Here is a 16902-nt window from a genome sequence, read left to right as displayed (position 1 = left end):
GTTTAAAGTAATTACAATTTTTTGACATTTATTTCTGGTTTCAGGCAACTAAATTTGTAATTTTTTTTTTATCACGGAGAGCAACTTTGTAAAAATCAAATTCACTCTGTAGTTGTTGAAAATTTCTCTTTATATTATTCACTAAGTTATCTTTAATGAGTTTTACAGTTTACACACCCAACAAGCAGCTCTACCATACGGAGCAGGGTGTATGGGCACTGTGTCCGTTAGACAGTGACCCTTTGTAGTTGCGAAGTGGCCCCTTTTTACCTAGCAATGCCCTGTGCTCTGCAATCTGTTTTCCTCCCTCCCTCCCTCCCCCCTCCCTCCCTTACTTCTTTCCTTTTCCCCACTTTCTTTAATTTCACCCATCTCCCCACACCCCTGTGGCAATCATCAGCCTGTTATCTGTATCTATGGATCTGTTTCTGCTTTTCTAAAAATTTTAAAGATTCCACATATAAGTGAAATCATATGGTATTTGTCTTTGTCTGACTCACGTCATTTAGCGCAATAGCCTCCAGGTCCATCCCTGTTGTCACAAATGGCAAGATTTCAGTCTTTTTCACGGCAGAGTAACATCCCACTATATGTACACACCGCATCTTTATCTAACTGTCTATCGATGGGCACTTAGGTTGCTTCCATATCTTGCCTATTGTGAGTAATGTCCCAATGAATGTAGAGGTGGGTATATTGTTTTGAAGTAGTGTTTTGTTTTCTTTGGATAAATGCCCAGAAGTGGGATTTCTGGGTTGTATGGCAATTTTGTTTTTATTTCTACTTATTTTTAATTTTTAAAAAAATTTTCACTTATTTATCTTCAGAGGGGGAAAGGAAGGAGAGAGGGAGAGAAATATCAATGTGTGGTTGCCTCTCGTGCATCCCCTGCTGGGAACTGACCCACAACGCAGGCATGTGCCCTGACTGGGAATTGAACCACAATCCTTTGGTTCACAGGCCGGCGCTCAATCCACTGAGCTACACCAGCCAGTGTTGTTTTTATTTTTTTTGAGGAATCCCCATATTGTTTTCCATATATTTATATTTAAAGTATATTTATGATCGCCAGGGAATAGTTGGGTCTTGAGTGTTTATTTAATCAGATAATCTCTATTTGAAGCATTGATGTGGTAGTGTCTAAATATGCCATCACGCTATTTAATTTCTTTTTTTTTTAAAGTTATACAAACTTAAAAAAAAATTATCTTTAGCCCTGGCTGGTGTAGCTCAGTGGACTGAGCGTGGGCCTGTGAACCAAAGGACTGCGGTTCAATTCCCAGTCAGGGCACATGCCTGGGTTGCAGGCCAGTTCCCTGCAGGCCAGTTCCCAGCAGGGGACACACTAGAGGCAGCCATACCTTTATGTTTCTCCCCCCCCTCCTTCCCCTCTAAAGATTAATAAATAAAATCTAAAAAAAAATTATCTTTAGAAGGGAAGGGAAGGAGAGAGGGAGAGAAACATCAATGTATGGTTGCTTCTCGGCATCCCCTGCAGGGAACTGGCCTGCAACCCAGGCATGTGCCCTGACTGGGAATCGAACCCTGATCCTCTGGTTCGCAGGCCTGTGCTCAATCCACTGAGCTATACTATTTAATTTCTACGTCTCCCATATGTTCTTTTTTTGTTGTTCTTTTGTATTAATTGGTGATGGCTGTGTGAACCTTCACAACTTCACTTAATTTCCTTTGTTGGCTTATTAGCTGTGACGTTGTTGTGTCATTTCAGCGGTTGCTTCAGGGCTCATAGTATCCACCTTTAACTTAATCCCATCTACCTTCGAATGATACCATTTCACTTCACGCAAAGAACTTCCCAATAGTACGCTTTCATTTCTCCCCTCTCAGCCTCTGTGATTTCGTTGCCATACGTTATTACATTATCCTTTAAAGAGATTTAAATAATTTTAAAAAGTCTTTATATTTAATCACATAGTGACTAGATATATAGGACTTTACATGTTTATAGATAAAGCCTATATATTTCTTAAAATATATGTGCTATATACAGTTTAAAATAATATATAAAGTTCTAATAATGTCTTTATATATTATAAACATATTTCTGTATATTAGAAAAATACATAAGTATGAGTATAGAAACACATATATTAAGACATCATTTTCCCCCGTTTTGCTGGGGAGTGGATGGAGCCCATCGCGTCGACTCCCCGGACGTGGAACGCTACGTCTCCTTAGCTGGTGGGTGTGGATGCCCAGCTGGATGCTTACATTAACTCCCACTGCAGGAAGACTTGAGAATAGACATCCCAGTGATTCCTACTTTCTTTTTTAATTAAAACAAAAAAATTTTTTTGGCTGGCCACACATTAACTTCTTAAATAAAGCTCTTGCTATTTTGAATTTTAATTTTCTGAGTCCTTTGGGGATACAGAACACTCATAACCTAGCTAGCCCAGAAAGATTGGATTCATCCTCTGCATCCCGTCACAGAACCCAGGGGACGAGGAAACCAGCTGTTTGCAGGTTAGTCCTCTCCTGGCAATCCCGCCACCTGGTGGCAACTTTTCTGTACATCACCTTGAGCCTGGATTAGATTTAGTGGTCTCTGGCTCCCTCCAGTGGTGAAACATAGTAGCCTGGTTGATTGTGATTGACCATATTTTATTTGCGATGAAGTGATGTTTGACACCGTGAGTATGTTCCCCTTTGACAAGGGAGCAGATATGGGGGCTTGTTAGTTGAGGGGCCGGAGTAATTACCCCGTATTCATGTCCACAGGCTGTCGGCTGGCATTTCACCTGGCAGGGGCCAGGTTTGGGCTCCCTGGGAGGACACTGAAGGCAATTCCACTCCCCCGCCCCCAAGAGCTCTATTCAGGATTCCTCCCAGGTCAGCGCCCATAGTTACTCTCATGGTTTGGGGCTCATGCATCTATCTCAGAAGATTTTTGTGGTGATTGCAAAGGCTATGAGGGAGGCATCACAGTATAATCTTCCTCCAGATTTTCTGGCCAGCTGTGAAAGGGTTGAGAAGAAAGGCTGGCATGTAATTTTTAGGAAATACCTTCACCTTTAAAGACATAAGACACCCTTCTTGCTTCTTTGTTGGGTTCTCCCCATCTCAGATCCTTTCACTCCATCTCACTGTATTTAATGATTTCATGCCAATTTCCTCCCAGCGGAGAGGGCGTCCACTGGGGCTGATCTAATTGCAGACATCCCACTGTTACAGAACAGAGCCGAGGGGGATTATAATATACTATTACTGAATGGATCCCCCACTAGGTTTGCTTGTCCGCCACCAGAGGAAAGACGTTTCTCAATGCCAGAGATTTGTGAAAAGGAAAGGAAAGGTTTATTTAAAGCTATACAGACTTAAAGTAGTGACTCAATGTCTTCATTAAAATATTAAAGTCTTTTAGGGTACTCACAGATGCACACAGTCATTCCTTCTGCCTCTGCTTTAATCTGGAGTACCGTATCTCAGGAAAAGAAGCAGAAGTCCATGATTCAGGCTCCTGGCACCATCAGCTGTGTCACTGCTAGGATCTCCAGTTAATCCAAAGCCATGTGGCACTTTCTCATGGCCCACCAGCAAGAGTCCTTTCACCCCTTTTCTTCCAGGCAAAGTCTCTCCTGCTTCCTAAGCCACATGGCAAAGGGGAGCACCCCAAAGCCACGTGGTCCTCACTCTCGCCAAAGCTGCAGGGTCCCCACTCTACCAAAGCCGAGTGGTTCTCTTTCCAATGGCTGCCACGTCTGGGTTTAAATCTCAGCACCAATCTTCCTTTGCATCCCCATTTCCTACTCCTCCTACACTTGGTTACACCTGCCAGCATTCTCGTATTCTTCCAGCTTTACTGGGCTGCCACAGTGAGTCTGGGCAGGTGTGGCCCCATGTCCTGGAGCCAATCATCTCCAGGCTCTCACACAGGCTCTGTAACCAGGGAGAGCTTCCCCCCAGTTACATCTTAGGTGGAAGTCACTCCCATCCCCCTGGCTCAAAGCATGGCCACAGCGATTTAACATATCCAGGAAATCAGTTAAAGGTTATAGGTATATTAAAGACCATGCCAGAGGTTAGCTGCAAAGCTGTTGTACAAAACAGCTCTCAATGGCCCTGCTCCATGTGTCCCATCCTCCAGCTCAGACTTGTGGGGGTGAGGACATCCTATATATATTGTTTTCTAATATTTCCTGGACACCTTGAGTTCTGGACCCCATTCCAAATCCCCATTTGGGGGCCCCCTCTTGGCCGCACCCTGTTACACCACCACCCAGCCTCCCCTTGGTTTTCAGGGATTGCTGCCCGAATCTGTGACCCAAGGCTGAGAGGCCTATTGTCCGTGTGACAAGTCAGAAGCCATGACCTTGTGCTTGTGAGCCATGTCCTGTGCGCCACTTGGCTTGACTGGCTGCTGCCCAGAGACCAGCTCCTTACCTTTCCTGGGAAGGATCATTCAGAAAAACCAGAACCCAACCTCCTTGGCAGTGGCTTGTCTTGGAATGTTGGATTTAATTCCTGTAGGCTGCCACCGGTCCCACCTTCCACGAGACATCCCCTATGAAAAGCCCTAAAACAGACGGGCTGATCCATTTTGAGAAAACATGACATGGGGGCCATCCTGTCTGAGGCCGTCCCTGAAGCCGGAAGTTTTGTTCGCTCCCTAAGACTTTGTTAAGAACGTGGAAAGCTGACAGGCTGACTTCCTCCATCCAGGAAACAGGGGGGACAGAACACTTTTTGAAGAGGGAGAGCTGTGTGTACAACCTCACTCTTTCCACGTGAAGCCTTGGGAAGGGGCAGAGGCAAAGGAAAATTGGTTACCAGGCAGCGCAGCCCGTGCCTGCTCTTGCCTACATGAGTGGCTCACCCCTCGTCACTAGAGTGAGGCCCACAGTGTTTGAAAGAGTGTGTGTGTTTGATCTTGTGCCATTGCAGCCTCTCGGTCCCTCAGATGTTCTTGGTTCTCCCGTGCACTGCCGGGCAGGCTCCTCTAACATCGCTGTGCTGGGATTAGACCTCAACAGTCTTCGAGGACCTTGCCCACCACGTGACCCCTTGGGGAGTGGCAGAGCATCTCCGTCCAGTTCTTGCCCCTCCCCACAATGGCCACCTCAAAGAAAGCTGACTGTGTCCTCATGGCTCATCTAGTCCCTCTGGGTTAACCCCAGTTTGGATCGGGAGGACCCACGGTTGGGTGGTGCGGCCACCACACTGGTGTTCTGCTCCCTGTGGCAGGTGGCCAGCTGCCCTCTGCAGGATCAGTGCTGGGGGCCTCACCCGTTAGAGCCCAGAGGCCATGGAACGAAGCGGAGGGGTGAGCCTGGAAACTTTGAGAGCAGCAGATGCAAAGTATTGGACAGCTTCCCACCAGTCCTCATTAAAGACCACCCCAAAATGACCAGCCTTGTCTACTACGTAGATTTCTCCCTTCAGTGAATGGAAGTTGGTTTCTACCTGTACCAGAAGATCGATGTTTGAATGAATGATCTTTCTCACTCACCCTGCCCCAGAGCTCTTTAGACAGCCTGTCGGGCAAAGAAGTGCATCTGTATGGGGCATGGGCCAGAGCTGGTCCGTAGCAGCGGCCTGCACTGCAGGCGGGGGTGGGGGGCTGGCGAGGTCTGCAGGAGCAGCTCCCAGGGCAGGGAGACAGCTGCTTGAGTATACAGCAGGAGCTGGTCTGTGCAAGTGGCAGATGGGATCTATGTTTGATTAATGATCTTTCCCCCCTGTTACCCTTACAGGGATCTGGAAAATGGAGTGCCGGGCTAAGCAGATGCTTTCTGGAGGAACACACAATGGAAGAGATGTAAATATAAAACTATGGTGGTCAGCAATCTGCTGGGGACTTGGGAAGCCAGGGGCTAAGTGTCGTGACTTTGCTGTTACAGGGGCTGCCCTCACCTCTCCACTCACCCTACCATAGGTGGGGATACAGGGCTCTGAGATCTGGGGGGCAAGGATTATACGTAAAATCAGAGGAAAGTCTTGGATCAAAGAAAAGCCCAGGGGTTCGGGCCAGACTCCAGGTCCCAGGAGAAACACTCGTCAGGAACAGGTGTTTCTGGGTATGCTGGCCGACCGACCCCTGTCTAGGGGTGCTGTGTCACTGCCTCAGACTGAGGCACTGTTCTGGTAATTCTTTCGGGGATAGGCTGGAGGTCTGCAGGGGTGGCCTGTTCAGGAAGTGGCTATTTACTGCCTTACAAGGTCACTTTCTCCTCTATCCCAGGAACAGCCCTACCCCCTCCCCAACATGGGGGGTGACCAGCAGGGGCTCCTTTGTGGGAGTCTCCTCAGGCTTTAAGTCTTTCTTGGAGATGATGAACGCTGGGACTGAACAAGAGAGAGGAGAGAAACCTTGGGGAGGTGGGGGTCGAAGGGTGTGGGTTTTGTACTTTTTTCCCCACGTTGTAGGTGCTTCTCCAGGTGGACTGAGAGTTGCTCAGCTTTGCCACTAGATGACGCTGTCTACCCATACAGCAGCACAGGAAGGTGAGGAACTGGGCAGCTGCAAGCAGTGTGTGGTGTGTGCAGCCGGCTGCATCAGCTCACAGAAGAGCTGATCCTGAACTTGTCCCTTCTTGACTCTGTGTTCAGTCATGCACCTTCGTAGCTTTAAATTGGCCTCGGTGGGAAGATTGACATCATGGGCATGAAAATGGCAAATGCTACAAGTGAAGGCTCCCCCCACCAGCTTCCAGGTTGGTTGTTCAACATTTACCAGCACACCATTGGACATAGTGACCGTTCAGTGACACTGACTGGGAAACTGAGGCTTGAGTAGTGTATTGAACTTGTGGCAAAACTGGAAAAGAACCCACCCTACTGTGTGTTGTGTTGGAAAGCTGGAAAATGAGCAAGGTGCCTTCTTGCTGCCGTTGCCTTGCAGTGTCCCTCTAGCACCCTCTATTGGCAAAGCCTAGCAGTGCACCAGCCGGCAAAACTTTTTATCTAAGAAACTGCAATCCTTTCTACAAAAATCTCATCCTCTCCCTCAAATGAGGAGACATGTTCTCACGAGTCATTGTGAACACAGCTAACCATATTGATTTCTCCTCAAATTCAGTCACAGTTGCACCAAATATTCTGTTAACCACCAACAACTTATATACAAAGTAATACTGAGAAGAAAAGAGATCGTGGGTAATAGATACAAATACATATATACATATAACAAGGAAAGAAAAAAGATGAAAAGTTACTGCAGTTCTCCTTTGTGTATTGGTCATGAATAGGGTTGAGATAAAATACAGGGAACTCAAGCAATGAATGTTTTTTTTTAAAGTATAAATATGTCCCAAATATTTTATGTGACGTAATTATACTAAAAAATTACTTGTTGTTTATCTGATATTCATGTTTAAATGGCCATTTGTATTTCTATTTGCTAAATGTGGTAACCCTAGTCATGAGGTCATAGTTAATGTCCATGACATCTTTCTTCCTCTATCGATTCAATATTTCTCTTGTCCTCAGCTAGAACCTCAGCTGGTCTCGGGTCTCTTTACCTGGTGGTGGACCTAAGCCTTTGTTCTTTAAGGCTCTGAGTGCTAAGAAGTCCTAAGATGCTTAGTGTCCTAGGTTCTGGACAAAGTCCTCTTGTCCCTGGTGTAGCTGCTGCCCAATTTCCCCTTAGTATTCAGGATCAATCAGTCCCACCAGAAGAGCAGCCTCTTTTTCTGCCTGTTGGTTTCAACTCAGTGGCACCACTGCAGCGCCCCCTGCTGGAAGCATTATCTTTTTTGGAATGAAGATCTCCAAAGTGGAAGATCTCAAAGCTGCCAGGACGAAAGCAAGCATTCTTTGAGTGAATTATGAGGACTAACTATGAAAGAAGCAATTCCTACTTCTATCTCCTGATTTCCAGACTCAAGTATTATGTCTCTGGGAGAGATTGTACCATTTCATGATCTTTGATTCAAAGCATAAATTGCATCCTGCAAGGCAGAACTACATTTCTATTTCAGGGTTTCATCTCTCAACTTGTGCCATAACAGAGTCTTCAGTAAGCCACTCTGCTTTTAACTAGGTCAGTTGCTTCTGGGCAATGATGTGTATGCTAAGACCAGTTAATCCATGTTGCACTTCTTTGGCCGTAGAATAAGTTCCTCGATTAGATGCAGTGCTGTGGGGAATACCATGATGGTGGCTAAGACATCCCAAGAGTCTGGGGATGTTGGTGAGGGAAGAAGCATTATAGCAGCGAAAACAAATCTGTATCCAGAATTTGTACCCCTTCTGATGGAAGAGGTGCAATGGAATCAACCTGCCACTAGGTGGCTAGCTGGTCCCCCAAGGAATGGTGCTGGGGCTCCCTCTTGTTCTCTGCTGTTGGCAGATTAGCCACTAGGTGGCAGCAGCATCCAGCTCAGCCTTGGTAAGAGGAGGATCATGTCCACCAGCTCATGCCCAATCCCCATGCCTGCAACCACAGTCCCTTCGTTCATGTGCCCATTGGGCAAACACTGGCATGGCTAGGAACGAGGTCGACTGACATTGTGCAGTGTGTCATTTTGTCCACTTGATTATTGAGACCTCTTTTGCAGAGAGTATTCAAATGCTGTTCAGTGATGTGGGATATGAGTATCTTCACACAGTGTCCATTCCAAGAGACCCATCCTGTACTTCTTTCGACTGTCTGTGTCATATATTTTCAGATGCCAACTACTGATCCTTCTGAGACCTTGAGCTGCCATAACGAAACACGGTAGGTTAGGTGGATTAAACTGCAGACATTTATTTACCTCAGTTCTGGAGCCTGGGGTCAGGGTGTTGGCAGATTTGGGTCTCGATGAGAGCTTCCTGGCTTGCAGTCGGCTGCCTTCTCACTGAGTGCTCACCTGGCCCTTCTCTGTGCATGGAGATAGACTGAGATAGAGATGGAGATACTGACTGATTTCCCTCTCTTCCTTTTCTCATGTGGATATTAGTCCCACCACCTGGGTCCCCTCCTGACCTTATCTAAAACTAAGTGCCTTCCAAAGACCCCATCTCCAAACACCACCACATTGGTGGTGACAGCTTCAACATATGGATTTGGGGGGGGGGGACACAAACATTTAGCCCATAACACTGACTATCTATCCAAACCACTGGTGATTATTATGAATCACTGTGGATACAAATTTCTTGCTATTGCTCAGTGCAGACTGAACAGATAGGAAATGGTCTCTCCAGTCTTCTGTCCCTGGGAGAGTTGTCCTTCCTTCACTGCTGTTCTGCCTGAGTGGTCTGCAGCTCTGCAGATGACCACTTTCAGGTGGTACTAGCAGACCCCTCAGGAAACCAGGCTCACTACCTCCTTCTTGGTGTCAGGTGCAGGGATGAGGCCTCCATAAGGGAAGCCAGCCCATGTGGGGACCAGAGCATGGCAGGGAGAAGCAGGGCCAGGGTCTCTTGCATTGAGGTGGCCCTGAGTGCTCCATGTCTAGATGCCCAATTAGGTGGGCCCATAATTCCTTCCTTGTTTGAGGCTATTTTGATTTTTGGTGTGCTCCACAGGATCACTGAAAACACTAAGCATGGGTCTGCACGCATGCTCTGAAAGGATGGAGAGGTGCCTGGTAATTCTGCCCCAGCCTTAAAGACCAGAGAGGAAAGGCCATGAGTTTCCATCATATCAAAGCAAGCAAGCTATGGAAAATGCAAGGGGCAAATGACTTTGCACAATGGGATGCTTGGTACACACTTCACAAATACATAATGCACAGAGAGTGCCATTTGGAGCAGAGCACTCTTTTCAGGAATGGGGGTCAGGTCATTCAGTTGAGTTAAAAGTAAATGGATGGACAAAGATACAAATTCCTACCCCAGAGAAACCTGGTGTGGTTATGCTGAGATCAGATTTAAAAGCTTTATGGCCAAGAAGCATTACCTGAAATAACTTGAAGAAGATAATAACAGATTGGAAAACTTAAATGACTTGACCCAATGGACTTATATCTAGAACATACACCTAGAGTTACAGTATGTATATCCCCTCAAAGTAGAAAAAGACATTGACAAAAATTGATCATACCCTGGGCCATAAAACAAGCCTAAGCAATGACTGAAATCATTCAGCATATATTCTATATGCAAAACAGTAGAAATCAATGATAAAATAGAAATCAATAGCAGAGATACTAGACAGCTTCACATGTCTGGGAATAAAGAAATATGCTCCCAACAGCTTAGGGAAGTAAATAACATTTTAGAAATCAGATAACATTTTGAACCAAACAATGATGAAATCACTACATAAAATCCTTGTGGCATGCAGCTAATGTGGCACATAGAGGGAAACTGATAACCTTAAAATGTGTTTAGAAATTTTATAGAGAATCAAAGAGCCAGAAATTAATGAGCTAAGTATATATCTCGGAGAGCTAGAAAACAACAAAGTAATCTCAGAAAATAGAATAAAGGAAATCAGAAAGAGAAGAACAAACACAAAAAAGAAAAAAACAGATAATGAATAGTGGAGATGACAAAACAAGAAAGCAGAGAGTTGGTTCCCTTACAATACAACTGAAATTGGAACGATTTGGCGAATTTACCAAGAATCAAAGAAAGAAGGCAAAAATTACTCGCATCAGAAAGGAAAGGGGGGACAGTTTTGCAGACGTGGAATACCTCAAATGGATAACCAGAGTCTATTATAATAGCCTTATGCCAATAATTGGAGATGAAATGAGGACATTCCTAGAAAAACTTGATTGAACATGTATATTTGACTCAAGGAGAACTTGAAAATCTAGATTCTCCTAAAGGCATTGAATCAGAAGTCAAAAATCTTCCTACAAAGAAAACCAGCTCAGAGGGCTTCACTGGTGAGCAATTCCAACCTCATACAAATGTCTCTAGAGATGAAAGCAGTTCTTTTAGAGAATAAACAATGTCTCATTTTATAAAGTGAACACAGCTTCGACTGCAAATCTGACAAGGGCAGTGGAAAGAGAAAAACAGCACTATATCATTCAGGAATAGAGATGCAAACATTCTGAGCAAAATATTATCACACTGAATTCAGCAATAGTGCAGAACAGCATCATGGGCAAGCCTGGTTCACGCATTCCAGGGAGGGAAGATCAGCTCAACATTAGGAAACTCTATGCACTAATTTGAATCATGAAGAGAGAGAAATCACATCAAAAGATGCAGAAAAATCAGTGAATAAAACCCAACAAATGATGTCTTACAAACCCACTTATCATATAAGGAACATAGGGGAACATCCTTAATCTGCTAAGAGAAACTTTAAAGGAAATTATTGCAGGCATCGTGTTTCGAAATAAAATGATGGAAAACATCTCTGTGTGAGAAGACAAGAATGCCTGTTATCCTACCTGCCATTGCTCCTGATGCCAGAGGCCCAGAGTAAGGGAAAGAGATGAAACGTGTGGGTCCAATTAGGGGAAGATGGCAACAAAATTGTCTTTATTCACAGGTGACACACTTAGGTAAGTAGGGATGCACAGACACCTGACCTACCGGATGTGCAGATAAATGAATGGAATCTATTAAAAAATGGAGCAAATGTACCAGATCCAGTTTCAGTATAGAAACTTACTGTATCTCTATACGTCAGCAAGTGAATAGAAAACCTTTAAGAAGTGTACAGTTTAGAGTTACACCGAAAATGTGAGTTAACTGGAAATTAATCTAGAGAGCTATCCGAGGGGAAGCTGTTTATGGGAAGCTGTTTTAAATAGATTAAAGTCTATTATTAAAACCTCTTAGTGGGAGAAAGGATAGGCACGAATTGAGAGAGTCAATGTGGTGAAGCTGTCAGTTTTCCCCAAATTGACAGGTAAATTCCCCCGGGAACCGGTTAAAGGTGCAAAATTCCTGTACCTCTTTCCAGGGAGGTAGAAGCCAAGGAGCTGATTCTAATCAAGAGAAGCTCAGGTCCACTGGGCTGAGAAGAGCGCTTTCCTCCTTCCTTCGGCCATCCGGGCAGCTTCCAGGTCATGGCTAGAAGGTCTTGGTTCTCTCCCATGACCACTCAGAATTCTCCCTCTCTGTCCTTGAGGACCCAGAAGCTGGGTCACCCTGTCCCCAACTGAGAGGTGACCTGGAGCTGTCCCTGCTATTGGCACACCCTAGGACCAGCTTCTTCCCAGAGTGTGGGCCCTGGGGAGGGACTCTGGGGATCCGCCCCGCTGGGTCTGGTCCTCCTCTAATCCTGGGCAGTCACGCTCTGGGACTGCTTCACTCGGCCGCCAGGGGTCGCTGTCCTCTCGCCAGAAGCGCCGGGAGAAGCTTGAAGGCTCGCAGATCAGAGGAGTGGGGAATGGGAAGGCAGGAGGGGCTCAGGGACCTCTGAGTGACGCCACAGGATACTGAGTCTCAGAGTCCAGGGTCACATGAGACAGGGACAGCGTGGGGACCAGGACGGCAGGACTTAGTGACTGCCGAGTGACGCCTGTGCGCTTTACCTGAGTTCTTATTTAATGCCACAAGTGGATGATGCCTCTAATGGGGATCCCAAGTTCTCAGCATCAACAACCCCAGGAAGGGCTGACTTGGAGAATGGGATGGTGGCCTGTTGCTCGGCTGTATATTGATCCTGCTGCTCCAGAGAGTGGGCTGCAGCTCACAGGTGACCCTAACATGGAGCCCTGTGTCCCCCAGTTCCAGGTCGGGTTTGTGCACTCCTGGAAGTGCTGGTGTTTGCGCGGAGGATGTGCGGGGGGTCCCCTGGGTCACGTGTGTGAGAGAAGAACCAGAACTGCCCCAGCGTCCACCCCTGGGGACAGGCCAGTGCTGTGCTGTCTACTCTCACACAGCCGCCTAGTTCTCTGTATTTGATGTGGTTGGACCCTAGCCCTGGAGACACATTTGTAGGAAGTTAGAAGGGGCACGGTTGTTGGCATGATGTCCTTCAGGTCCTACTTGAAGACTTGGAACAAAATGCAAGGTGCTCAGCATGACCTTCAAGGCTCCAGGGGCCTGCTGGCTTCCTCTCCTGCCTTCCCCCCACTTCCTTGGATCTGGCCACTTTGACCTCACTGCTCGTCATTTGTCAGGCACAATCTGCCCCGGAGCCTTTGCACTTGCTGCTCCTGCTGCCGGGAGCACTCCCTCCCAGGCACCTTCCTGGCTAGTCCCCTCGTGTCATTCTGAGGTGGCCTCTCCTGAGCACCCACCTAAACCAACGGTGTCCCCCTCTCCCTCCTATTACAGCATAATGTCTTGTTTGTTCCCAGGCCCTGTGTCACCTACTGGAACTTTTCTCCAGGATTTGGTCTTAGAGGCCACTGCTGTTTTCCCAGGACCTAGAGCAGCACCAGGCTTTGCAGCTGTGCAGTAGCTGTGGAATGAAAAGTGCTTGCTTTTTTTTTTCTGGGGAAGGAGGGAGCTCATGAGATGGGGTTGGGGGGTGCGATGCAGGGTGGGGACAGGGGACAAGGGGAGTCACTTTCTCTCATAAAAACACCTGAGCTAGTTGACCCCCAGTCAACATTTGTTGCTTCTGCGTTTATATATCAATGTTTTGGGCATTTTTGTGTTTCTGTAAAGCCTGACCTCCTTCCCTGCTGACACCCTCCCATCCAGCATGGAGCAGCCCCACCTCAGGGACTCTCTGGTCTGGAAATTCCTCTCTCCCAGGGTCCCGCCTTCCCTCCGTGGGGACTGTGCACCCCGTGTATGTGAAAGGTGGGGGTTCAAGACCCCCATCAGCCCCTCTGCTATAGCCCCTCCCCTGGGAGAGGGTCCAGCCCTTGTGCTCTTGGCAGGTCCTGATTTCCAGGGGAGCTGGAACTTGAGTGCCCAGGCCAAGTGAGAAGGGACGATAGCACTGGTTTAGAAGTCGGGGGGGCCAGGGCTTGACTGCCTACCTCCTGCGTGACCTTGGCCAGGTCACATGCCTCCCGGTGAAAGAAGAGAACGTTCTTCCCAGACTCGTGCAGCAGGGATTTGTGATGAACACTCCTGGGTTATTACTGAGAGGAGTGATCTTTTAGAGAAATAACAACAGGTGCCACTAGAGGGCACTTTCAGCCTGGGTGTGCCACTGTGTGTGTGAAGGTGTGGGAGTTGTGTGTGTGTGCGTATGTGAACGTGTGCCAGTGAACCTGAGTGAGGGGGCACTGCACAGGGACGCTTGGGGTGTGTTGACCAGAAGTGCAGATGGGACACCTCTCTGTGGCCCACGGAGGACAGTCAGGTGAAGGAGGTGACATTTCTGTGCAGGTGTCACCCCTGCAAGGTGTGCAGTGCCCGCCGGGCTGGGGTCCTCACCACCTGGCAGTTCTGCTCCCTGGGTCAGCTCCTGACAGGCCCGAGCTCCTCCCCTCAGGGTGCACTTGAGCCCCTTGGGCCTGGGGAGAGCCTGTGGTGGGGCCTGGTTGGCAGAAGGGACCTGGCTTTGTGGGTGACTGTGGAGTAGGGGGCAGTGGGGACCTGGAAGGAGGGGTGGCAGGAGGAGACAGCTTGTCCTCTCAGACATGGTATATTGTGTTCCTGACAACTAGGACCCCATTTCCATGTCCCCTCACGTTCTGTTTGCTCAGGGTGGGACTAGACCCTGTCACAGGGAGGTCACACAGGGGCCGCCTGCTCCAGCCGGGTGCCGCCCCTGACCCCGGGTCTCCTTGGTTAGGGTGTGAGGTGGGCAGCTGAGAGACCGGGAGGCTGACGTTCAGTCTCGAGTGTGTGCTGCAGGTCTGCAGGCCCAGAGGAAGGCAGGCCCCGGGCCTACATGGGGGCCTGGAGAAGGGCAGCCAGCTCTTCGGCCTTGACTATGGACCAGGGGGGCTCCTCAGCTCAAAGTGGCCAATTCTAAGCCTTAGGATGCAGGTCACAGGGCTCAAATGCTGAGAGGGAGGTCCCCTTAGGGTCAAGGGCATGTTGGTGCCGTGTGGGGGAGCAATAGGCCCTGAGTCCTGGGTCCTTAGCTGCCTGTGGGACTTGGTTTCTCCTGTGTAAGTTGAGTGGATTGTCCCTCCCGGTTCCCCAGTGATCCCCAAGCCTTCCTCCGGCTTCCGGGGGAGCCGGGACCCCTGACGGGCCTGACTCCCAGGCTCTGAGACCAGGCTCGGGGGTGGGGGCACCAGGCTCTGCTATTGGAGGTGCTGGGGCTGGAGGTCTCCTGTCCAACCCCCATGTCAGGGGCAGCTGTGCTGGAAGGTCAGACTGGGGTCTCTGTCCCCAGAACCTGAGAGGCCATGTGTTATCTGGGACAGAGGGGACAAATCCCCTCCCCAGGCCCTAACTGTGGGAACCACCACCAGGCCCCTCGTGCCCTCCCACAGCCCACACGGCAGACCCCACAGGCCCCCGGCACAGCCTGCTGACCCTGGGCCACGTTCCGAGCCCCTCGCTCCCAGCACTCGCACCCTCGCAGCCCCCAGAACAGCGGGAGGACTCGTTCACAGCGCTGAGCCCTCTCCCCCCGCGGGGGCTCAGTGCTGCCAGGCAGACACAGCAGCTGTGGTGTGGGGGGTCCAAGGCCTCCTTGTGGAAGGAGATTTGGGCCTGGTTCAGGTCACTGGTGGGAGGAACTCTGAGGAGCTGGGGAGGGGCTTTGGAGCCCCTCTCTGCCTCTGCCTCAGAGCAGAGCCGGGGTTGGGGTGGGACAGGTGGGAGAGCAGTTTCCCAGGCTCCTCTCTGTCCACACCTGTGCTGCTCCTTCCTTAGGACCCAGGGGGCCCTCCCAGGTCTGAGAGGTGTTTGAGGTGGGGTGGTACATTCTTGTCTTTCTGGAAGGTCTGGAAGGTGGTCTGTATCTTTCTTCCAAAGCCTTAGACAAGCATGGCCTTTGATCTGCATGAGGGAGGCCAACCTGACGTCAGTGGGGGGGGGCTGTGCACAGGGATGGAAGCCGGGGCCCTGGCTGTGTCCTGTGTGGGACCCGGGACGGACAGCCTGAGTGCTGTTGGAGCCGCAGGTTCACAGGGTGCTGCGCGCCCGGGGTGCCGCTCTGGGCAGAAGAACACTCTCCTTCCATCTGTCTGTCATCTATCTATCATTTATCATCCACCTATCTATCTATGTATCACTGATATGAAATTCAAGGTCACGTCTGGAAGGACACATACCACGTACAACCAGCATGGATCTGCAGGCTGTGCTGAAAACTTTATGTTTAATTTCCTGTTTCATTTTAAAAGAGTCTTTGTATATCTTCTCATAATCAGGGAAAAAAACTTAAGCTGTCTCCATCTTCGAAAACCAAGCGAAGGAAAACAAGGCGTGGCACACACATAGGGCGTTGGAGAGACCGGCACCCCGCGCTCCAGGCGGTGCTGCCGGACCCGCTCCCGGAGGGACGACTCGCCGAGCGTGGCCCGCAGCCCAGCGCAGCGCAGGGTGGGTTCCTCCCCTGCGCGAGCGGGTGTCCAAGACGCAGCCTAACAACCTGTGTGACGTTCACATGCAGATGGAGCTGAGGAGTGGGGGGCTTAGGGGCGCGCACAGAGGAGGTAAAACTGTAAGGAAAAGTGGACAACTCGGGATCTCCAGGTCCTGACCATGTTCTGGGCCTGGGAGGCTAATGATGGGACCTTCACATCACACAGAATTCACCATGTTAAAGTGAACAGTTGGGTCGCCTAATACAGTCCCAACATTGTACAACTATCACCACTATGATTATTACTCTATGATTATAAAATAAATCATATTTTATTCATTTATTTTATGCTCCTTACAGTTTACAATTAAAGTAGGAGATCTATCAAAATATTAGCAGTGGCTCTTCTGGGTGAAGTATGCAGGTGAGTTTCTGCTCTTATTTGTTTTTCTGTGCTTTTTACGTTGTTTACAGCGAGGAGTTATTGTTTTTAAACTGAAGACCAAGACCAATACTCTATTTTAAGAGGAACTCAGAAAACAACAAGGTGATTTCCCTCACTCTGGACAGACACCTGTGTCCTTGCCGCTCATTCACACCCTGCTGCCTCCACCTGGGCCTGGAGTTCGGGGCCCTGGAGGCCCTGGAAC

General features: G+C 48.7%; 1 protein-coding gene across 5 annotated transcripts in view; it reads right to left on the bottom strand.

The window, feature by feature from the left end:
- LOC119059206 (sodium/glucose cotransporter 1-like) overlaps positions 1 to 12136 on the bottom strand; it is a 71298-nt gene extending 59162 nt beyond the window's left edge. For 3 of the 5 annotated variants that reach the window (XM_053665045.1, XM_053665063.1, XM_053665057.1), the window contains exons 1-2: positions 11809 to 12136; positions 3395 to 8662 (exon numbers count right to left, since the gene is read on the bottom strand). The gene's annotated coding sequence lies outside the window, so the exon portion shown is untranslated. Of the gene's footprint in view, positions 1 to 3394; positions 8663 to 8717; positions 8825 to 11808 lie in introns of all 5 variants that reach the window. The other 2 variants (XM_037158796.2, XM_053665049.1) reach the window with 2 other exon arrangements.
- Positions 12137 to 16902: the final 4766 nt, after the last annotated feature.

This window comes from Artibeus jamaicensis, unplaced genomic scaffold, assembly GCF_021234435.1.
Source record: "Artibeus jamaicensis isolate MK-2021 breed Jamaican fruit bat unplaced genomic scaffold, CSHL_Jam_final contig_1128, whole genome shotgun sequence".
Lineage (NCBI taxonomy): Eukaryota > Metazoa > Chordata > Mammalia > Chiroptera > Phyllostomidae > Artibeus > Artibeus jamaicensis.
The sequence above is the reverse complement of the archived record's forward strand: the minus strand, read 5'-3'. Positions and strand labels throughout refer to the sequence as shown.